Here is a 25895-nt window from a genome sequence, read left to right as displayed (position 1 = left end):
CCATCCATGATATTAAATCTCCAAAACAAAAGTCATTAGCCTTATTCTTTAAAGAGACCTTAACGAATGAATCAAAAAATTTAATAAACATGAACATGATTTCATGAACACTCAGGATTTAGGTTGATCTATAAATGATCATCAGTTATGATATGAATTACAAGTCTTTATTGTTAAATGGTTTTTGGATAAAGACTTTAATTCATATCGGTCCATGTCATATATAATCATATTATATAAAACACATTTACCAAGATGTCTTACCACATCAATAATCTGAATCTAGGTTATTTGTATCATTGCGATACTCAGTAAACCGTACTTACAACTTCAATTACAGAATTCCATAACTTTAATTTGTTGTTGTTGACTATTTTTATTCATTCATGTGATCTTAATTCTCTTGTACTAATACAAGATCACATCCTCAATAATGAATATGGAATTTTTCTGATATTTACAAAATTATTCAAACAATAATTTAACAATCTAAATATAACAATAATAATAAACCATTATATTTTTTTATTCACAGAAAAAACAAATGTCTTTACATGCTTTTAGGACACACTCCTAACAATCTCCCACTTGTACTTAAAGCAAGTGAGGCATTTCTCTCAATCCCATATTACGTACATGACCCTCGAATTGCTTTGCTGGAAGCATCTTCGTGAACGGGTCTGCCAGGTTGTGTTCTGATGCGATTTTCAGAATGGTCACATCTCCTCTATGTACGATTTCTCTGACTAAGTGGTATTTGCGCTCTATATGCTTTCCCCACTTGTGGCTTCTTGGTTCTTTAGAATTGGCCACTGCTCCACTGTTGTCACAGTAAAGAACAAGTGGTTTCTCCACTTCTAGAACTACTTCCAAATCTGTGTAGAACTTTTTCAGCTAAACTGCTTCCTTAGTTGCTTCACAAGCTGCTATGTATTCAACTTCCATGGTTGAATCAGCTATACTGGATTGCTTAATGCTTCTCCAGACAACAGCTCCACCATCAAGAGTGAATACTGACCCAGAAGTAGACTTTCTACTATCCTTGTCAGATTGAAAATCTGAGTCAGTGTATCCAGTAGGTTCGAGGTCACTACCCGAATATACTAGCATATAGTCTCTCGTTCTCCTGAGATACTTGAGAATATGTTTCACTGCAATCTAGTGTTCCAAACCTGGATTTGATTGATAATAACTGACAATCCCTACTGCATAACATATGTCAGGTCTAGTACATAACATTGCATACATTAGGCTCCCTATAGCTGATGCAATAGGATACTTTCTCATAACCTCTTGCTCTTGTGGTGTCTTTGGACATTGATCTTTGCAAAGAGTAATTCAATGTCTGGTCGGCAATTGACCCTTTTTGGAATTCTCCATAGAGAATCTTTCAAGCACTTTATCAATATAATTTTCTTGTGAAAGTGCTAGGAGCTTGTTCTTTCTATTTCTTAGAATTTTAATGCCTAGAACATAGCTCGCTTCTCCCAAATCTTTCATTTAGAATTTGTCAGCCAACCATTTCTTTACATTTGATAATGTCTCTACATCATTCCCAATGAGTAGGATATCATCAACATAAAGAACTAAGAAAACCACAATTTTTCCTTTGATGTATTTATAAACACATGCTTCGTCATCATTTTGTTCGAAACCATATGTTTTAATAGTTTCATCAAATGTTAAGCTCCAAGATCTTGATGCTTGTTTCAATCCATATATGGATTTCAAAAAATTTCATACCTTTTGATCCTGATGCTTCTTTATAAACCCTTCTGGTTGTTCCATATAAATGGTTTCATCAAGGTGGCCATTAAGAAAAGCTGTCTTGACGTCCATTTGCCATATCTCATAATTATAGATGGCATCTATGGATAAGAGTATGCGAATGGACTTAAGCATGGCCACAGGAGAAAATGTTTCTTCATAGTCCACACCCTCTGTGTGTGTGTAGCCTTTGTCCATAAGCCTTGCTTTATAGGTCTCTACCTTTCCATCTGCACCCCTTTTCTTCTTGTAGATCCATTTGCATCCAATGGCATTAACATTGTCAGGCAGATCTACAAGTTCCCAGACTGAATTGGAATACATTGATTCCATTTCTTGATTCGTGGCATCTTGCCACTTATCAACATCAGGGTCTTCCATTGCTTCTTTAAAAGTCAATGGATCGTCCTTTTCAGTATCTGATACAAGAACGTGTGCCTCATGTTCGTAGCGAATAGGTTGTCTCGCAATCCTCCCACTACGACGTTGCACTGGTTTTTCCTTTTCAGGAAATGTGGTTTCTTTGGTTGTTTTGTCATTAACTGCTGCTGGTGACTTTGCGACTTTATTTGAGACCATATCCTCCAGTACAACCTTACTGCAAGGTTTGTGGTTATTATCATAGTCATATTCAAGAAAAGTTGCATTTGTCAATAAAAATGTTTTATTTTCTTTTGGACTATAGAAAATTCCACCTCTAGTCTCTTTGGAATATCCCATAAACATACACACTTCAGAGAGCATTTCCAACTTCCCGGTCTTCCCTTTTAGGCACGTATGCGGGACACCCCCAAATTCGAAAATGGTGTAGACTAGGTTTACAACCATTCCATAATTCTATGGGTGTCTATCAGATAGGCTTAGATGGAACATCATTCAATATTTCTAGAACACATTGAATCGCATAGCCCCAGAATGACAGTGGTAATGATGAGAAACTCATCATTGATCTAACCATATCTAATAACATTCTATTCCGTCTTTCTGAAACATCATTTTACTGTGTTGTTTCATGTGTAGTGAGTTGGAATTGAATGCCATGCTCACGTTGATGGTTCTTGAATTCACAGTCCAAGTACTCTCTTCCTTGATCAGATCAAAGTTCTTTTTAGTGAATTACCTAATTGCTTTTCAGCCTCTGCTTGAAATTCTTTGAACTTTCCAAAAGTTTCAGATTTTCTTTGCATTAAGTATAGGTAACCATATCTTGAATAATCGTCAATGAAAGTGACGAAATATTCATAACCTCCTCTTGCTTGTACATTAAGTGGATTGCAACATCCGTATGTACTAGCTGAAGTGGTTCTGTGGCTCTTGAACCTTTAGCTGAGAAAGGTCTCTTGGTCATTTTTCCTTCTAGACAGGATTCACAAACAGGGAGAGATCCAATAGATGGTTATCTTTAAAGGACTATCCTTTACAAGCCTATTTATTTCGTCTAGACTAATATGGCCCAATCTCAAGTGCTACATATATGTTTCACTATCAGAATCAGTTTAATAGATTTAGGATTAGCTATTTTTAAATAATTCAAAATTATGAAAAATTTGTCATTCATTATAAGTATGTAAACTTTGTTTATCCCAAAGCATTTGCATAACAAGTAAATAGATAATTTCTTTAAATGATAACCACTTTATTAATAAAAGAAATAAATGTTATGCAAAAATAGAAATAAGTTTCTAAACATTAATAATCAAAATTATTAACAATAAACTAAATTTCTAGACTGTAGTTTTCTTTGTTTAAAGAAATCTAAAATTTCTAAAAACAAAATAAAATAATTTAAATTGTTCAACTAACAATAAAAATTACTAAATAAAACTACTCTCCAACTTCTCCATCTCTTTACTTGCTATTCAAATCCTCATCAGTCTCTTCCTCCTTTTTAGGGTTCTGATTCTGCGAAAGGAAAACCAAAAGAAAAATAGTTTAGTGGCATATATTTTTGAATCTACTATCCAAAAATTTGAATATGATATTCATTGTATTTGAATCTATTATTCAAAGTTGAAAAATATATGTAAATCTTATTTACCTTTTTTGTTTGATATAAACGATGACACTCAGCAAAGACTTCCTCTGTCATTGCTCGCCACATCTCATGTACTGAATCATAGTGTATATATTTTTCCTTTGTTTCGTCAGGCATGGTTGAAAGCATGCAATAACGTGCCAACCGATCGGATTTCATCCAATTTTCATATTTTTCTTCTGCTTCATAGCTAGTAGCCAAAGGTGGTTCTGTTGGAGGTTTTTCACAGACAGTTGACATCATCTTCTTATAAGAAAAAAAAGTCAACATGCCTCGAAACCAATGTTGCATATTTTTCAGGTTCAAAAACCAAGGATTTGAGAAAGGCATCGGTGTGTAATTCACCAATAGACATTTTGCTGGTAATAAATAAGTACAAATAAATATTATTATATTTAGAATAATAAATATCAAAGTTTTGGAAATTAAACGTGATGCATGAGCACAATTAAAACACATAAAATAAAGAATAATTTCCACGATAAAATTTTCTAACAATTAAAGTGCCGCCTTAGGGTCGGTCAAATTAATTTTAGAGAATTTATAAGACATTCTTATCTTTATTGTTTAACACTTAAAATAACTCTTTATTTTCTCTTTTAAATGGTCAAGTTATGATTATCCACTGCAAAAGCTTAATCATAACTTTGTGAGTGTAACCCATTATTTCAGAGTTCATGACTTAACTTAGGACATGCCGCCTTAGGGTAGGTCAAGCCTAAAATTATCATTAGTTCCTATCTATGTAAGAAATACAACCTTGCTATTGATATGTTTAGACGCCTTCCTTAGGAGGATGAAAACAAAGCCGTCGCGAGGCGCTATTCATATCTCACGGTGTTATATTAATAATGGAGACTATGGGTTATGTTTGAGATATCAACCCTCTCCCACTCGCTATATTAAAATAAGTGTTTTTAACCTAATTAATTCCAAATTAATTATAACATCTTTAAACCTTATGAACATAATTAAAATTGGAAAGAAAGCGAGTTTCTAGATCCATATCCAATTTTAAATTACCAATCATGTTCATCGAAACCTTGCTAAAAAAACTTTTAAAATAAAGTTGGTTTAAAGAAATTAAGTCATAAAGACTTAAAATTTGGTGTGATATTTTACCAAGTTTTCAAAATAAAACTAAGTAATTTATATGCAATTGATTTCACAAAACAATTCATATAAATATATAGGACAATCCTAATAATCATGTTTCTACTAATGAGATGCATGATTATGATTGTGTGGGTTTTTATGTATGGCATACAATGCATGAACATGTTATCAATCCCATTAATCACATGAAAAAATTATTTAAATAAATAAATAAACAATAAATGTTGAACTGGGTGCTTTTGGGTATTTCTAATTTTACAACCACTTTATAAAATTAAAATAAATAAAATAAAACCGCCTTGATCTCCATGGGGCTTCTTTACTTTGTCAGTAGGATATGTGTCGTTGTTGGTCCAAAATAATAATAAGAAAACAATTTTCTAATTATTTTGATTAATTAAAACAAACTTTTATATAATCATTATTTTTATTTTTCTTTTTAATTAAAACAACTTTTAATTAAAACTGAAATGAATTTAAATTAAAATCGGTTATTTTGAAAAAATAAATTCTAAATAAGATATTAAAAAAGGTTTGTTAAAATAACAAAAATATCTCATTATTTAAATATCAAATTTCAAAATTAGGATATTTAAACATATTAAAATTTTAAAAAATAAACAGATTAATTTTAGAAAAAAAAAATTCTGGACCAGTCAAGTGGGGACACGTGGCGTCAAACGGGGCTGCCGGTGCTGGATTGTACGGAACCGTACGGACCTCCGTACGGTCCCTTACGGCGTCCGTACGACGTCCCGGCAGCGGCTTGGAGGATCGGTGGCGGAATTCTGAATCCCCGGATCCGTTCTGACTTTTGTGTGATCGGAATTACAATTTTATGGTGTCAAAAACCAAATAAAATTACATAAATCCTATGCCCTTTAATGGCTTACACAATGATATAATCATAAACAAATCCTAACCCAAAAACATCATACAAATAATGATTCAACATTCTCATTCATTCAATCACATTAAGCCATCATTCATTCATCAATATAAATAAAAGCATAAAAGTAAACCCACACAGATTCAATATATATAAATATGTGAAGATGGCTCTGATACCATTTGTTGGTTTTTATTGATCAAATCAGAGATTATACGCAGCGGAACAACAATCAAATTATTAGTTTAATCCCATAAGATTTCTAGATCTACTTCTTCACATGCATATATATATTGAATCAAAGACATGAATAGAAAAATTACCTCAGGTCCTTCCTTGCTGCTATCTTTTTGTATGGCTAAATCCTTGAGATCTCACACCAAGATCTTCCAAAATGTTCTCAGCACACAAAGAACGAGTGTGGGCTCGCTATACAAACAATAGGCAAAAAACTATTTATCAGATGTTCTCAACACATGAGATTTGATAAAGTTTGGACCTAGGTTTTGTGAAGAATAGTGACTTTTGTTTGTGTCACTGTTCTCTTTCTTTGAGAGAGATTTCTAGATATTTTTCTATCCCTGAAAAGTTACGTTCTATAAAATTGATATATTATATTTAAGATATCCAATATATTAAAATATTTGTTATTTTAAACAATTTAAAATAACTAATCAGTTATCATATTTTTGTTTAAATAATAATATTTTATTCATATTAAAATATCTCATTATTTATTTAATATTTAAATAACTAAAATTGTGGAACCAAGGCACTGATTACAGTCTCTTATGCATGTAGCACAGTGACTGTGCATTGTGCTACACGTGTACCACATGGCAGTGATGGCATCTGATTTTTCCCAATTTTTATTATTATTTAAATACCAAAAATCCCAAAAAATAAATTAATTCAAAATTAATTATATTTTTGTTAAGTCAAATGATTAATTAATTCTTAATTAATTAATTACACATAATTAAACAATAATTATGTTTGATACATAGAAAAATATTTTACTTATCACATAAGTCATTTTTGCCCATTTTTGTATTTACCTTTGTCAGTGATTGTTTGAGCCATTTCGGGGACCATGGACCTATAACATTAAGCTCCAATAAATAAACTAAATAATTAAACTCTTTAATTATAATAGTTAATTTATTAATTATGATATTACTCCACTATAAATTCAGAATTGCACTCTTTATGTTATAGATATACTTTTACAGAAATCTTTTCTTAAGTCGTCCATTGATATAACCATCTTACAATAGTTCAACCCTCTAATTAATTAGTTCATAAATTAGAATGGAATAATTACCATTTTACCTTTCTAATTTACTTCTTATTCCTTAAGTACCATTAATTCACTAGTGAATAATTAATCTATAATCTAATTATAGATTTGAGCTCAAAATCATTAAGTTCCAGAATTAACCCTTAAGGGAACTAATATACGATCTGTTATGAAAGATTAGATTCCGTATTGTTGATACATGTTCCCAGCCATCCATGATATTAAATCTCCAAAACAAAAGTCATTAGCCTCATTCTTTGAAGAGACCTTAACGAATGAATCAAAAAATTTAATAAACATGAACAGGAGTTCATGAACACTCAGGATTTAGGTTGATCTATAAATGATCATCAGTTATGATATGAATTACAAGTCTTTATTGTTAAATGGTTTTTGGATAAAGACTTTAATTCATATCGGTCCATGTCATATATAATCATATTATATAAAGCACCTATACCGAGATGTCTTACCACATCAATAATCTGAATCTAGATTATTTGTACCATTGCGATACTCAGTAAACCGTACTTACAAATACAATTAAAGAATTCCATAACTTTAATTTGTTGTTGTTGACTATTTTTATTCATTCATGTGATCTTAAGTCTCTCGTACTAATACAAGATCACATCCTCAATAATGAATATGGAATTTTTTTGATATTTACAAAATTATTCAAACAATAATTTAACAATCTAAATATAACAATAATAATAAACCATTATATTTATTTATTCACAGAAAAACAAATGTCTTTACATGCTTTTAGGACACACTCCTAACAGATTTGTCTCGGGAACAAATGTTCCAACCTCACTTTGAGTTCCTTTGAAACCATGACATGGGGGAGAAATGTTCTCGTCAAATTAAACTTCTTTATTAGCGCTAGGAGAGGCTGATGCATTTCTTGTACCTCCCTTCTTAACCAATGTCACACACAAAGGGTTCAACTTCTCTACATATTTCAATGCTAATCCAATGAATGCATGCACATGCCTATCATTTTTTGTAACGGTAGGTTTGACAGATTGTGATAGGCATGTGTACGGGACCTCAATTTTCAAGTCATGCACACATTTATCGACTTCAAGCTGATCGTACAGAATGTCAAGTAGTTGCTCATATGTTACACCCTTCTCCAAAGGGAAAAATTGATTTTCAGCATCCCTAAAAATCCAATCCTTATTTCCCAAATACCATTGAATGCAAAAAAAATATGGAAATAGACAAATCTATATCAAAAAAACAAAAAAAAATAGGTCAAAAATAAAAACTATAACATCAAACAGCAAAAAATCGATATATAACGAGGTCAAACTATCGAGGTCAACCTATCGAGGTCTATCGATTACAATCGAGGTACATCGAGGCAGACTGCACAAATTTCTTATGAACCCATCGAGGTCCATCGAGTCCCATCGAGGCAGACTGCACAAATTTCTTATGAACCCATCGAGGTCCATCGAGTCCCATCGAGGCATATACAACATACATTAAGTTCTATGCCTCTATCGAGGTCCATCGAGTCTCATCGAGGCACCAATTTTCCTAAAAGTCTAAGGGTTTTATTGAGGTCCATCAAGGACCATCTAGTCTTATCGAGGTAGCCATTTTCCCTAATATGGGAGGGTTTTATCGAGGTCCATCGAGGATCATCGAGTCTCATCAAGGAATATCGAGGTAGACAAAAAATATAAACACATGAGGGTTTTATTGAGGTCCATTGAGGACCATCAAGTCTAATCGAGGCATATCAAGGTAGAGAAATAATATAAGCATATGAGGGTTTTATCGAGGACCATCGAGGTAGACAAAATACCCAGAAAAAAAACAAGAAAGGAACGAAAACCCATTCCGACAGTGAAAAATTACAATAAAACATGAAGGCATACACAGATCTATGCGAAATAGAAAAACCAATGTTGATAAACAAGTTTCCTCACTACATATAACAAATATATACTTAACCATACAATATTTATCCGAAATCCAAAATGAAGTTCTTGCCTTGAAAGGATTCACAACTTGCCCGTGAAATCCAAGCTCGAAAAATTGTATAGACTAAGCTACCTTGTTTTTTTTTTTTTTGTGTATGAGAGCTTGAGAGATAGAGAGGGAAAATGTGAGAGAAAGAGAGGGAGAAGACAATTGGAGAAAAAAAGAGGGAAATTTATGATAGGGACATTTTTGGGAATCCAAGGAATACTAGAATAAAAATGTGATGTTTTTTTAGGTTGGTATCATTTTGTTATATAGTACCACTTAATACATTAAGAGTCAAATTTCCCATTATATATTTCTAAATCTCTCAGTAAGCTAACCTTACGAGTGAGTTCAAATCGCGACAGTATAGACTCTGTTGCTTTAACCGTCTTATCAATATTTTCAAGCGCCTTTTGCATTCATCCTTATTGTTATCCCTCAAAAATCAAAGGATGACGTAGTGAATGAGAAAACGGCACATGACATCACAAATCAGGGAAAAAAGACCGATGAGCAAAAAAGTTAGGTCCAGGACCTATCAGGAAGTCCACCAGGCCTAAATCCCCTAGGGGTGGTTGGCCTGGCCCTACCCCCAAGGGATGGTCGGTTTGACCCCAACCCCTAGGGGTGGTCGGTCTAAGCATGCCCAAGAACCCCTCGGGGTGGTCGGCCCACTCTACCCTCCATAGGGTAGTCGGCCTACACTCCTGAAAACGGGTAAAACTCATGCTCGTTCAGAATGAAATCAACAGGCCTAGCACCCAGAAGATCAACAGGCCTAGCACCTAGAAGATCACGGGCCTAGCACCCAAGCTTTAGAGGGTCGTCGAGCCTAGCACCTAAGTCTCATAGACCATTCTAGACTTAGCATTTTCCCAGAGGTTTCAATCGTGCATTGTCTACCACGATCCAGAGAAACAACGAGAATACCCACGATCTCATAATCATGGGGAGGTGTACATGTATCTCCACTACCTAATAATCGTGTACCAAACCATAATCCCAGTACTACTGATCATGTAACAACCCCTGGGTGCTATAAATAAAGGACCCAGGGCTTCATTGAAAGGGATCTGAGAAATATTTTGGGGAGATTCTCTGGGCAAATTAGTAACGAGTGAATACTTTTGTTCATCAGTGTAATTTTCTATCGAGTGATTCAATACTAAACGCTAAGTGGATTAGGTTATTACTGCTCATCAGAACAGAGCTGAACCACTATAAAATTTTTGTGTGTTTGTTTAAAGATATTTGTACTCTGTCGTTTATTATATTTATTTCATTCAAAAAGTGTCCTATACTGTACATACGACTGTTGGCCAATTTCACAGGTCAACCTTTTGGTGCTTTCATTGAGAGTACGAAATCAAGAAACACACTTTCATCAATTATACAATGGCTCCGAAATCCAGTTAGACGAAGAAGACGAGTCCCAAGGATTCCAACACTCAGGATCCCATTGATCCTATTAACGAACCTTGGATGGAGGTTGGAGACCAACCTAATGTAGAAGATCCACATGATGCTCACCAGGAGGAGATGGCGCAGTTTCTGGTGAGGCAGAAGGCCTTTGCTGTAGAAATTGCCCTCCAGAGGGCGACTATGGAACGACAATGATGGGAGATAGATGAGCAGGTCTAGAGGGTGATCCAGAGGGAGCAGGAAGCTGACCGGAGGTACCAGGATGTAATGGTGGCCCTTGAGGGCTACCTAGTTAGCCTGAGCTAACACTGAAGCCAGTGCTCAGGCGGTGAGGGAGGCTCAGGCCAAAGCAGCAGGAATGCGAGACAACAGTAACAGGGAGTCCCAGGGGAGGAGTCGTACCCTAAGGACACTCTCAAAGCCACTTTCCCAAAGACAGGATGAAGAGGCATTGTCCAAGACTGCCTCCTCCATGACTAATAAGAAAAATATTTCATCTCGGAGTAAGAGTGTTACCAACCCGAAGGCCCCCTCCCGTGGGGACAGACGAAACAACGCAGGAGATGAGGGTCAATCATCTGAGAGGCGTGACAGGAATGGAAATGGCCGCTCAAAGTCCCAAAGTCATGTAGGAGGAGAGGCTCGGGGACAAGGTCGCACCGACAAGGGCAAGGCAAACCTGCCACCCCTACACCCTCAGTCTCACAAGGGAAAAGAACTGATGAACAACACCAATACTGTGTTCGATAGGCTTGGGAAAGATGCACAACCTCAGGATCTGAGGGAAGTCATCAACAGGAGGAGAAGCGCTCAGGATGAGGTACCAGAGATGTCTACCCTACCTGGAGCAACGATTCCACCAGCAGTGCAGGCTCAAATAGATGCACTCGTCATGGCTGTTTAGGGTTTGACTAAGAAACCTTCCAATATCGAGCTGGCTCATAGAAGTGGGAGTCCCTTCAGTGCTAGTATCGAAGCAGCTCAACCACCACTAAAATAAAAGATCCCGAAACTCCCAACATACAGTGGGAAGGAAGACCCAGTACCATAAATGGGAATTTTCGAAGACCCAGTGCTGAATAGATTCAACCAGTTTTGTAATGCCCTAGATAGCCAAGACCGTTACACTGTGTATTTATAAAGGTGCAAGACTTGCTAATCAAGTCATTTAGTTAAAAACGTGTTACTGAAACTATAATTGAGCTAGGGTTAAAAGATTTTGGTCACAAAAACTGCTTTCCATATATTTAAACATTTTAGTACATGAGATCCAAAAATTAATAACGTTTAAAAGACAGTTTACAAAAATTCAGAACAAAAGTACAGCTACTAGCCACTCTAAGGGCAAAACAGACATTTAGGCTTTTCCCGTCCTGTATCACTCCTCGGCTGTGGCGGCCAATTAACTTACTATGTACATTCAACCCCAAAGCTCTCCAACTCAAGACTGCTCCACCTTGCCCTTGCCTTTACCTGCACCACGTAGCACCCGTTAGCGAAGGCCCAGCAAGAAACCAGATAACAGAGCATAACCATTAAACAGTCAATTTACAAATCAACTATCAAATAACTCATAAGCATAACCACATGCTCAACAATCCACAACAGTTATATAATCAAGCATTCAGCATACCAAGTTCATCAATTAACATTAATAATCAAATCATATATTAATCAGGGTTGACACCCTTAGGTCGCACCCCCTATTTATCCCATTGACTCTGTCCCGCTTAAACCGAGCTTAGTGAATATTAAGCTGTCCTCAGCTACCAGTGGTCGAGCCGCGCCCTGTGCGCAAATATTGATTCTGACACTCTTAGGTCATTTATCACATGTACCATGGCATAATACCATCTATGACATTATACAGATATAGGGAACCTTAGTCTCATCATTAACACATAATCGGGTGTAGTTTCTTACCTTTAATTCCGCTAGCTTTGTTCAATGAAATCAACCCTCAAGCACGATCCTGTCCAAGCCTAGCGTACACCTAGTCACAGCCAAAAATTAGAATCATCACCAAACTTCAATTTCAAAACCTAACCTCGAAACCAATCCCGAGCCCCCGGGAAACCCTAATTCCACAAAACGGGGTGGTGGAATCAAACCCCAAGCCCCCAGGAAAAAACCTTAAGAAATAACCCAAAAACCCTCTTCTGGAAACAGGGTAGCGCTACAGCGCTTCAAAGAGGGCGCCATAGTGCTATAAGTAGAGCCATAAGCACCAGGAAACCCAAGCCTAGCGTTGTAGCACCCAAAGGCTAGCGCTACAATGCTAGTCAAAGACCAACAACACCCTGTTTTTCCTTCCTTCGATTTTCCTCGAACCAAAACCCATTGGAACCCTTTGAAACCTCAACTACACACGAAGTTGAGTCTACCATCACCTATATCTCACCCCACACAACCCAATAACACAAGACATAACCACATGCATCATCAAACTAAGAAAACAGACGTTGAACTCAAAAACTCAAGAATTCAACCAGAAACTCAAAAACTTAGAACTTCAAAGCCAGAATTTGTTACCTTCTATGGAGAATTTCGACCTTAGGTTATCTCTAGTATCCTTCCAGCCTCAAGCCCTTCAACTCCTCAAGCTTAGAAATCACCTTAATAAAACTCAGAAAAACTCATCAGAAATATTGAAACTTACCTCAATTGAGTAGATAATCCCTGCTAACTCTTTTAGCTTCACCAAGGTCTTTAGCCCTAAGTTCCAACTTGAGCTTACTCTGAGATTCTAGCCCCAAAACTCACAAAGAATGGTGAGGAGTAGAGCAAACCGAACTGAGAAGAAAGAGTCCCTGTTTTTCTTCTTTCTTTCCTTCTCTTTTCTTTCCTTTAACTTTTGAAACTTTCTATAGCATCCACTAAAAATAAAAAGAAATATAACACTTATCTCTTTTCAGTCAAATGACCATTTTGCCCTCCCATTAAATCCTAAGCCTTATAGCATACCAAGGGCATTTTAGTCATTTGCTCCCAATTCCCGCTAATTCCTTGAGTGTCCCTAACAATTACCGCTTACATCCCAACACCTAACAAATCACCAATTATTTTCCTCAGTATCAAATAATCTCCAATATACTTCTCAAATTCCCAGAAATACCCCCGGACACCCACGAGCCGATTATAAATCCCCAACGTGAATTTTCCGCTAAACCGCTCACTAGGATCGCCTCAAGTCACAAGCTAATATATCCACATAATAATGTTGTCTCAACATTTATCACAAATATTTACATTTATGCCCTCAATAGGCCAAAATTACAAATATACCCTTATAACCTAATCAGGGCCTACATGCATACATATACACATAGTCATGCATCACATTTATCCAAATAATCATATCAGCATGTTTTTCACATAATCATTCATTTTCACCATTTATTCTCATAACTTCCAATTGTGCCCTCCCGGCACACTAATCAAGGCCCTTAAGCCGTATTAGTAATTTTGGGTTGTTAAAAGTTTATTCCAATCAGCTAGCTGACATCAAGCAAGGGAATGTTGAATCCCGAAAGACTACATCCAAAGTTTCATGAGAGAGGCAAACTGAGTGTCCACAGTAGGAGATGAAGGGAAGTTCGTTGTCATCTTGGCAAGAATAATTTATCGTAGTCCCTTGTGGGATATCATACACAGGAACCCCATCATCACCTTGCAAGAGTTCCTGGACCGAGTAGACAAATACATGAATCTATATGTCGCTATCATGAAGGAAGAAAAAGGCATAAACCATCCGACCACTGTCAAGACTTATAAGAACGGCGCAAACCCTTAGGGCGGAAATGGGGACAACGGTAAGAAGAGGAGTATCTCAGGGGCTGAGCAAGGTGGAGAAAAGAAAGCTAAGTTAGCACCAGCTGACAAACAACCTAAGCATCAGCCCTACCCACCCAGGTTCACCAATTATACCATCCTGATTACATCATGGGCTGAGATTTACTTGGCAACATATCAGGAGGTACCATACCAAAAGCCACCACCCTTGCGCTCAGTAGGAAAGAGAGACAAGAATAAGTTTTGTCGTTTCCATAATGATTATTGGCACAACACATTCGAGTGCAAACAATTGAAGGATGAGATAGAGTTTCTCCTCCGACCAAGAAAACTCTCACCACTAGAGCCAGCGGGCGTAAACTTCACACTGGATACCATATGTAGGGGGCCCCACATAGCAGGCAACAGTAACAATGCTCGTGAGCGATTTGCAAGGATCGTAAGAAATGAGGTAGGGGAGTCTTCCTAGTGCATGGTAGTCGAGGAGCAGTCTCCAAAGAATCCAAAGGATGAAAGTGAAACTCTCACTTTTACAGAAGATGACGCCAGGCACATGAGGTACCCCAACAATGACCCTCTGGTCCTTACCATTCAAATTGACAATGCCCGAGTGAAGAGATGCTTGGTGGATACGGGAAGCTCAGTTGATATCATCTACAAAACATCCCTCGAGAAGATGAAGCTCACGGTCAAGGACCTGACACCATGTTCCCAAGTGATATATGGGTTCACAGGAGAATGCCTAGCACCAGTAGGAACTATCAGACTACCAGTTAAGATGGCGGATGCCCCCAGGCACGAGACTGTGATGACAAATTTCTTAGTGGTAGATTTATCATTGGCTTACAATGTAGTGCTCAGGATACCCCTCCTGATGGCGTTACACGTAGCAGTATATATCTGGCACGACAATGTCATAATGCATCATTGGTCAAGGAAAAGAAAGGACCATGCGTAAACAACATGGTAGTATCCTGCTGCGAAGAGAAGGAAGGAACCGATAAGGTTGTCAACATGGAGGTTGACGTTGAAAGAAATACTCTACTGGAGCCGGTGGCTTCTTTTAACAAAAATTTGTTATATAGCAAGTTTCCCAAAGCGAGGGAAAGGACATCGATCCTTGCTTTGGAGATGACGTCATGTGGGTAGGACCAGTCGAAGATCTTGTCGAAGTCCTACTAGATGACGAGGACCCGACTAGAGTAATTAAAGTTGGGAATGAGCTAAAGGTGGAAATTAAGGCACGGTTGGTAGAATTTTTGAAGAAAAACCAGGACGTCTTTGCCTGGTCACATAAGGACATGGTTGGAATTTCTCCATCCGTGATAAGTCATGTCCTTAATGTAGACAAGAACTACCCACTAGGGCAACAAAAGAGATTGATTGACAAAGACCGATCTCAAGCCCAAAAGGATGAGGTCGAGCGACTCAAGGAAAATAGTTTTATAAGGGAGGCCTACTACCCAGATTGGGTATCAAACCTTGTGTTGATCCCAAAGCCAAACGGGAAGCGGATATCATGCGTGGACTTCACAGATCTAAACAAGGCCTGCCCCAAAGACTGCTTCACACTACCCAGAATAGACCAACTGGTCGATGCAACAGTAGTACATGAAATACTCTCATTCATGGATCACTACAAGAAAAAAATACTTTTAATAACACCGAAAATGTGTTATCAAAACATACCATAACACTTTCTGATGTGTTAAGACTGACTATGTTATCGTAGGTCAGGGTACTTTACATAACACTTTATCATTGTTATACAGATGTGTTATTATACTGTCAACGATAACACATTTTTTGAGTTATTTTAATATATAGATAAGTGTTTAATTATTTTATTTATAGTCGATTATATAACACATTTCAATACTTATAAATTTGTGTTATACTACACTTTAGTATAACACTTTTTTTGTGTTATACTACACTTTAGTATAACACATTATTTGTGTTATATAATGAAGTTTGCATAACACAATTCTTTGCATAAAAAAGTGTTATTGTAATAGATATTATAACACAATTTTTGTATTATTTTAATATTTAAATAAGTTTAAATTCTCATTATATATTTTATTTATATAACACTAATTTATTCTATTATATTTTAATTTTTTCATATAATTAAAATTAACTTTATAATATATGCTAGCATCATCAAATGAATTTGATTTTCAAATAACAAAAGTAAGAACATTAAACATTGTATTAACAATCCACAAATTAGTTTAAAACATTCAACACTATCATCAACAACAAAATGTTCTTTAAGTATTCAAGGAGTCTTAAATATTCAACATAGTTAAAAGTTACTACTTTCAACACAAAGAAATAAACAACAATTGCAATGACTGTACAGTTGCAGGGAGACGGTCCAGTGGTCAACAATGACTGTATAGTTGCAAAGAATGGGTAGTAATCCTAGACACATTAGAAATATTAGCCACGTCCTCGACAGATTCCATGTCTATCATGCCACCAAAACGTGAACTGAGACAACAAAACTCCACTGTCGAGAAAAGCAACACAAGTAAAAGCTTTATTGTTATGTTAACCTCTGTAGTTGATGGCCTGAAGTCACACAGTACCCGAAGGCCAGAACCTGATGTTTTCAACAAATGTATGCAAGCAGATAAGTTGAGGCTTTTACATGCAGATCTCAAAAGAATCAGAAAGTAACATGTCCCAAATGACCCCAAACATAACACAGTACACATGAAAAGAACAGTATTTACCACACTCGACTCTCCAATTACCCACTCACAGCAGTTTCTTGAGCATGAAATGAGCTGCCAATGCCCATTAAAGCAAAACACACCACCTAGAGCATAAAGAAAAAAAAATATCAATAGAAAGAACAAGGTAAACCAAAAAAATTATAGAAAAATCAAACAAGCCTATCAAGAAAAGAAACTCTTGGCAAATTTTTAAATAATCAAAACACAACAAATTGAAGATTCCCATTTGTGCCAATTCCAAAGTGCAAAAAATAGTTAACAAACCTTAAAGCCAATGTACAGTAAAACATATTTCAACAGAAAAATGCATGGGGACCATATGGTCAAATGTCCATTCAGCATTCATAAAGGACTAGTCCATATCACGTCTGAACTAGAGAAAATGGTTCAGTAAGACTAAAAATGTGACCAAACCAAGTTCAATACCATAAATTGCATAGAAATACCAGGATTTTGAAAGATTGGTACTGCACTTGACACTTAAAAACAAAGGAATCATTGTTTTCCCCCTTGAAATAGGAACCATCCAATTTTTATTCCCTCTAAAGAACCATTTGAATAGCAAGAATCACAAGCTATTATACTGTTGTTTTCAGGTTTCAGCATTATACCTGAATCAACTACCTCTAATTCCAAGATAGATAAATCTTACCAAGAACAGACGACCCAAATTTGATTGTATCCTAGGATAATCTGTATGCTTGATGCTACTATCAAAGCACCTTGGACTGCTTTCATGGTGTTGAGAAATCTCTAGAAAAATGTACAAGAAAAGTAAGCTTCCTTACAACAAGAAAATTTACATCTAACTCTGCTAATCAATGCTTAACTCCAAGTAATCATTAGGGGGGCTAAGGAGAGATCTAACAATAGAACCTTGGCAATCTATATGTTCTGGAAGTTCCATTTGTTTCTATATGTTTTGTCATTACATTTTTTTTCTTGAATAAAATGAAAATAAAACCTGAAGAAACCCTCTTGGTTGGTCAAGACTTCTTAATATGTTTAGCATCAGAGATGGCAAAACTCAAAGCAGCTAAGAAAGAAGGTAATATCATATTAAGAATGACTTGGAAAAAAGTACCTTCCAAAGCTCTGAAGAAGCTCTTTCAGTTCTGACTTTGCTCATTTTCAGGCATAGTAATATTCCTTGAAAAAAAGAAAGACAAAAAAAAAATTATAACTTAAATAATAATAATAATAATAAAGGACCCAAGTAATTTGTTTTGATCGTAAAAATTATTCACCGCACCACATAACAGAATAATCAAACAATAATTAGCATGCATTAATGGTAAAAGAAAACATGTGTAAAACAACCTGTGCTTTTCCAATTTCTGAAAAATCAAACATATGGAAAAGTGTCCAAATAGTGACTTCTCCTGAGAGTTCATTATATATAAACACTTTGACCTTATGATGAAAAATACAAATAACAAAATCCATTAAAAATAGACTCTAATGATCATGATTTTATTTTTTCTCTAGGATTTCTTTGGAAGGAATTAAAACCATCAGCTTCTGAGAAAAAATGGGTAACTCAAACTTTCTGAATCAATTGAAACAATCTGAGTCAATATTAACGCTTCAATGTAATAGAGAAAATCAAGGAAGCATCAGTGTTGAATTTGAAATTACATGTGAGGTCCTGTTAATTTGGGGCAAATCCTTCACTTTTGCTTGACATATTTTATAGTTTTATAGCTGTCAGAAATTATTATTTTATTTATTGTAAATGAAATAAATCATACTTAAATTGCATATTCTTGTAAATATGGAAGCAAGTGGAATTCTGGTTCTTTTAAGTATTAACCTTTATAGTACTTCATTCAACTAAAAAGAAGCCAATAGCATCTTGTGAAATGTAATAAGTTCTGACACCATAATACAAAAACTGTGTATTGGGTCATCCCATCAAGCAAAAGTAACCAACAATGACTTAATTAGTTCCTACACCGAAACAAAAATTACTAGAAAATGAACAAAACAGATGATAACTAGAACTTCTGACAATTGAAAGCAGATAAACTTGAACGAAAATTGCTTACCAGAACAAGCTAGTGCTCCAGCTAATAAAAGCATTGCTCCTGCAAAAACCTCTACATATACCTGCGTAAATCAATAATATTATTGTCACAACTCCAATATATGTTAATCCATGAAGAAGTAAAAGTATCATAACCTTCTTTGTTCTATCAGAAGATATTGCAATCAAGTTTATAGCAATTTATCACTGACAGTTATCACAATCAAGAAAGAATCAATAATAGTGGCTGCCCCTTAGATGTAGACTAGTAGCAATTTTGCTCTAGTTCGAACCAAGTAAATTCTGGTGTGTTGTTTCCTGTTATTTTGTTATTCTTTGTTTTACTGTTATTTGTTTGATCAATTTTTTTGGTCTTTAAATTTGTATCTTGATTAAAGCTTCTGTTTTGTGGTGTTCTTCCTGATATACTTGGCACAACAAAAACTATCTCTTTTTCAAGTTCCTCTACCAGAAACTGAAAAATGATGAGAAACAATAGCCCCCAATAGCACAGAAAGATGGGGAGAGACCTTTATTTTTATAGATCATCTACTGTAACAAACTAGAGTCTCTTTATTTCTCATCAATTTTTTTAACTTAAGCCTCAAAAGTTAAATAAAGCTGTAATATAACAAAGATAACTTTCAAGTATAATTTAAGCCTCAAAAGTTGCAGATAGTGTTAATCATGAGGTATTGATATTAGAGTGTGTAATGCTCAGATGGACAATTCTTTAAAACCAGAAACATTGAAACAAAGTTGTGTCATGCAACTCATATAAAAACAGAATCACTAATTTATAGCATAAGAAAGAAAATGAATTGATGATATTGTTCGTGAATAGTTCAGTTATATAAGACAAGAAGACCAAATTCAAACCATAGGCCAATATGTGACTGCAAATGGCTAGGGCCATGTTAGTGAGTTGTTATCTTTTTGGATAGTAAAATGTCTTATGATAACTAATGACTCTGTACATGAATATTAATGCTTTCTTTAGTTTCTTCTTCTTTAGACTATAAGTATCTAACTTTAAAATGTTTCTATATCTTGGTTCCCACCATCATTCCAATTACCAAAAGTGAAAAAAAATCAAGCATTCTCATCTACAGCAACAAAATTCTCAGTGATATATTTGAACTCAATTAAACTTGTATATAAATATCTATATATATACACATTTGTATACCAAGGGCATTGAGCATTAATAATATTGATTTATATGCTGAAAAGAAATTATGTCCTATAGTAAAATAATGTTCTGGCAGAGAAATTAAGTATATAGAAAACAAACCTAAGCCCCTAGAAGTTGCATACTGAAAATGTTAAGTGACTGTCTTTCCATATCTTAGACACCCATATAGTTACATAATCTTCATTCTTTACAGCCATTTGAATCTCTGAACAAGCCATAAACCACCAACCTAAAAGTAGATATCTTCATTATATTAAAAAATAAAAATAACTAGAGTAGACCTGTTACTGGACGAGGACACACAATCCCTGGTACTGCCAGGTATGTCTATCCACTTTTGAATACAGGATCTTTCATATGTCTGCAAAAAAGTTAGACAAGTAAAATTAAAATGATTGTCAATATACACATGTTATAATCTGTGAAGGCAGTGGCTTGATATTATTACCTGTCCAGTGGAGACAATCACAGGGTCTTTCATCAACTCAAGTGATATTGGGCACCTAAAATCATATGGAATAACAGGAGATCTGTGCTTAACCAAGTCCTTATCACTTTCAGGGGCATCATTTGCTGGGTTAGGACGGCATCTTTTGAAATGAGTCCCCTGGAACTTCATCACTTCTGATAAACATTTCATGGAAAGCAACTGACTCTCTTTTAAGGTCATTGATCATCATGAGATGCAGCTTATCTGTAAGTCTTTTCAAAATTACAGGGTCAGGGTCCCAAACATTAAGCAAACTCTCATATAGATTAAAGACCAAACATATTAGTAAGAGTATCACATGCACCCAAACATTTTTCATGGACAACTTCTCTGTTCTTATATCAGATAAAGTATAATAAAATGGTTTAAATTGAGGAAAATGGATTGACAATATATCAAGAACAAACTGAACAAAGTACTTATAAATAGACTAGGGAAAGAACATCATAGTGAAGAGGGAATATTGATTGAACCAGCACCTAGTCTGATCCAATCCCCATTGCAAGAGTGGTCTGTGTTAGGAACTGTATGAATATAATCAAGCAAATGAAATTTTTAATCCAACAATCAATTATTCTAGCAACATAAATACTTAAACTCAACCTAAGAAAATATCCCATAAGAAAATTTTCACATGGATTAAAAATTGCCAAATATGGGTCTTAGCCATATTATTACAAAGACCCAAGAAAATGTGATGATATTGCTAAGACCCATGTGAAATTTCTGAAGCTGATTTTGAATTTTTTCTATACACAGGTCAAATTATAGCAGCTGATGCCAAAAAAAACTAATCACATTATGTACATAAAACTTATCTCCTCAAAGCTATATCATTATCATTTTTTTTAGTAAACAAAACTTCTCAATTATGCAATTGAATATGAAATTATGATCGTAATGACAACCCATCACATAAAATTGTGATTTTAGATCATAAAAAAACAATAATGCTAGCTACACACCAAATTGTCACTTTTCCCAACAAAAAAAAAAAGTTCAGCTATTAAAGATGAGAATCCTGAAATCTACTGAACTAACCTTACCCAATCAGAGTACTTTGCAGATGCAGCTTCCCTCCCAGGATCCACCACAGCCAAATGAGCACCATTTTCTTGGATCCCAAACATAGGAGGCACCATTAGTGAACAAGAATTTTGAGCTCATCATAGCGAAGCCTTTTTTTTTCCTACAAAAATTAAAAATGATAACTCAAAACGGGTCTATTTCATAAGAGGATTATATTTTAATATTCAAAAAAAAAATTGGCAGTAAGAATAGCCACATTCAAGATGCTAAGATATATTAGAGCTTTGTTTTGTTTGAAGAAAAACAAGAATTTACTATATACTTATCGATGAAGTAAGAACAAGAATTGCCAAAAAAAAAAAAAAAGCCTCTGCCTTTGATTTTGGCATACTGTAAAGGAAGATTATCTAAAGTTATATTTATGTACCAGGATGGGTCATCTTTAGTTGCTAACTCTAAATATTTCCTAACAAGCAAAAAGGACATGGAGTGGTATTATAAAATAAAAAACCAATGTTCTAAGATCTAAACAAACCCCAAAAAAATTTGACGCAACTTAGAGACCTTCCAAATATCACATTTCTGTGGTTTTCTTAAAAAGTCAGATCACTCTCAAATTTATTTCAAAAATATAAATAATAAAGATAATATTAGACAAATAAATAAATATAAAATTAATTACCACTTTTATAACTGGAAAGATATATGAAGAGCCATAATGATAAAAAAAAAAGGACTTACTCATAATTTCCATGTAAGCATTTGATCAAACAGATTGAGCATAATTTTGATCAAAATCAAATTATGTACAAGTCTATAATTCATTTATAGAATTTGAAGAGAAAAACAAAAGAGAAAATAATTTACTAAGAAAAAGAACATAATGAGATTATTACCACAAATGTATCATCATGTTCTAAGAAGCAACTCTGAATAGTTTTTAAGATGAAAAGGCAAAGACATAATCAAACTTTAAAAAGCAAGTCTTTACCAACACTAACTAGTTACAAGGGGTTCTTCATTGAGTCACTAGTATCCCCAAACAATGCCAAAGTGCATAATTAAAGCACTGCAAAAAATAAAAAACCAGAACAGAAACCTATAGAATAACTTAACTGCAAAAATGTGATGAGGAAACACTGAAAAAAAAAACTATGTGTAGCTTACTGGCCAAGTCAGTCAACTAAAGGCTATTGTATTAACATGTGGCACAATATATGTAGTCTAAGCTAAACCCATGATATTCCTCCACGAGAAAATAGTTTATTGACAAAGTTATACATATTCTTATTCATTTCCATTTATAAAGATAATATAACCATATTAATAAGGAAAGCATCTCAGAAGATTAGAACCAAAGTTATATATATATAATATAATATCATTTCCTCTCAACAATGGCCTAGATAGATACCATGCAAGAATAAGCAACAAGTTTTGCTATTCTATTGATATGAATCATGATTTTTTAAATACTATTTAGCAGATGTTTATTATAGTATTAGTATAATATATATACATACATATAGATAAATGGTATGTCATTAAAAGGGTTTTTTTCATACCTTGGTGATGGTAGGCCACCATTTTGTGAGTGACCTTATGCAAAGTGATGCAGCAAAGGAAAGTCTTTTCAGCTGAGTAACATCATAGGCCTCTCCCAGCTTTGGATCAATCAGTTTTTCAATTTCTCCTTGTTTCAATATTGGTTTGGCCTGTTTAATTCATAATTAACAATTATTAAATTCAGTTCAATTACATGTGCTAAAATATTTTGTTACCAAGACTAAGCAAAGTCTAACACCAATAGAAAACTCCAATATTAGACATTTACCAAAACAATATGGAAAATTAGTAATATAATAAATCAAGTGCAAACTTTTTTATTGTATAATGATAAGGATTATAATAAAGCATAAACAAATATAATTAATTACAAAAATCAAAACTGATTTTTTTTTACCCGATATCTCTCTTTCCCCTTCTTTCTTTTCTTTCTTCTTTTACTTCCCTTCCATTGATCTTTTGGTTCTTCTTCCTCACCTTATACCCAGTAACAAAATCTTTTATCATGCTATTAAAATACTCTGAGAAACTCATGTTGAAGCAACTATATTAAATTAAAGCAACACAAAACCAAAAAAACTCAGATTGATGCTTAAAACAAATACCTAGAATCTCATTTTTAACAAACAAAAATCAGTATTACAAATCACTAACTTCAATAATCCAAATTCTCAATTCACAAATTTCAAATTCAAAACCATATTAAGAAAATTACAAATCCATTACCATTCAAAAATAATCACCTATCTATACTCAAGTCCATATCACAATAATTCAAACCCAGATTTACACAAAAATATAAAAGAAAAAATGATTCAATAACCCAAAAATTAAAAACAAACATGAGAGAAATTAGATATCAGCCACATACAACTGGCATCACTAGCTATCAGCTGCAGAAGCATAGTAGCTGATAGCTCCAAGAAAGGATTTGGGATAGTAGTTATAATATATATCAGCATTAGTAGTCATAGACAGTTGTATTTTTACATCTCTTTTTATGCATCTATAATCTAACAACGCTTAATTAATAATACAAGAGGTATTTGATTGATTTAAAGATAGAAAAAAATAAAAAGTTGTTATATTCAAGTGATGGGCACGTTGGAAAACAGAGGAGGGGCTATAATGTAGACTAGACAAATGCTTAGTAACACAAACTATTATTACCGAGCTTAGCTTATCAATCCACGCCCACCATCACAATCTGCATAAGTTTTAGAATAACCCATTAACGTTTCTTAATCTTGTGCAACCCCAAAGCCTTAGTGATTGCAACATCATCTATAGCTCAAAAAACACCCTGTTATCAAAATAAAATAAAACCACGTAATCTACCAAACATATCTTATACTAACATCAATATTAAAAAAAATCAATCTTACCTTGTTGAACTATCGCATATCACTTGTCATTATCTCAAGTCATGGCGATGGACATTTAACCAACAAAAATCAATACACTAAATTAAAAAATCATTTGAGCACTATTATCAAACAAGTGGTGTGCGATTTTCTATACTAAACAGAAGAACAATAATTAAAGCAATTACCAAAACTTGTTCTTGAAAAATGAGATTGAAGAACATAAAACTAAATTCCAGATTGCATATCCAAATTGATCATCAAATATTGTGATTAATCTCGAAATCTTAAAGGAATCTATAATGATTTAGGGTAAAGATTTTTACCCCACTCAATCAAATATCACTCACAAATCCAAAATTAACTTAAATCAAAATAAGGCGATGACTTAGGAGATTAAAAGCTTGGTTGAGTTTTACAATGGTAAAACAAAACAATCATAAATAAAATTTATAAAATCTCAGACCACATACAGACCTACATACCTTACTGAGAGCATTAGGGCTTCGTCGAGGAGGGAGAGAGAGGCAGAGGAGTGAAAGTGACGAAAGAGAGAGGGGGTCGAGGTGAAAGAGTGACGTGGAGATGAAGAGAAAGAAAGTGAATGAGAACTGAAGAGGTGGAAGTGTGGAAGAGAAAGTAGTGTATCGGGCAAAGGGTGGAGATGGAGAGAAACAAAGGCTGGAGATGGATGTTGACTATCGGGCAAAGGGTTTTTGGCGAGAGAAAAGATTGAGGAGAGATAATGATTTTTTTTTCAATTGCCGCTTAAATTTTTTAGATTCCCACCTTTCATTTTCAGAAATCCAATTTTACCCTTATTATAATACTTTTTGAAAAAGCTTATATTCATGTTTTATGGAAAGGGTAATTTGTTGTAGTGGATGTGTATTCTGGGTATAATCAAATAAGTATGCACCCTCCCGACGAGGAACATACCAGCTTCCAGACAGACAAGGGATTGTACTGTTATAAGGTGATGCCATTCGGCTTGAAGAGCGCGGGAGGTACCTACCTGCATTTAGTGAATGGCATGTTCCGAGACTTGATCGACAAAAATATGGAGGTATACGTTGAGGACATGTTGGTCAAGTCCAAAGAAGTTGGAGGGCATGTTCGAGACTTGGAGGAATGCTTTGCAATACTTAAAAAGTATAGCATGAAGTTAAAC

General features: G+C 34.7%; 1 long non-coding RNA gene and 1 pseudogene across 13 annotated transcripts; both read right to left on the bottom strand.

Moving 5' to 3' along the window:
- The window catches only part of LOC133825571 (exocyst complex component EXO70A1-like), a 106557-nt pseudogene that overhangs the window by 72030 nt on the left and 8632 nt on the right, over nt 1–25895 (bottom strand).
- On the bottom strand, nt 16501–25506 carry LOC133823655 (uncharacterized). 13 transcript variants are annotated; one of them, XR_009888438.1, is made up of 12 exons: nt 25210–25505; nt 24746–24778; nt 24531–24644; nt 23758–23837; nt 23360–23509; nt 21807–21954; nt 20724–20977; nt 19103–20636; nt 18139–18203; nt 17707–17807; nt 17052–17137; nt 16501–16918 (listed from the first exon to the last, which is right to left on the bottom strand). It is a non-coding gene; the product is annotated as an uncharacterized LOC133823655 (long non-coding RNA). The 13 variants fall into 13 exon arrangements; XR_009888439.1 differs by having other exon boundaries at nt 24531–24567; XR_009888435.1 differs by lacking the exon at nt 24746–24778 and having other exon boundaries at nt 24531–24663.

The sequence above is a fragment of the Humulus lupulus genome, chromosome 3 (genome assembly GCF_963169125.1).
Source record: "Humulus lupulus chromosome 3, drHumLupu1.1, whole genome shotgun sequence".
Taxonomy (NCBI): domain Eukaryota; kingdom Viridiplantae; phylum Streptophyta; class Magnoliopsida; order Rosales; family Cannabaceae; genus Humulus; species Humulus lupulus.
This window is presented reverse-complemented; position numbering and strand designations above follow the sequence as displayed.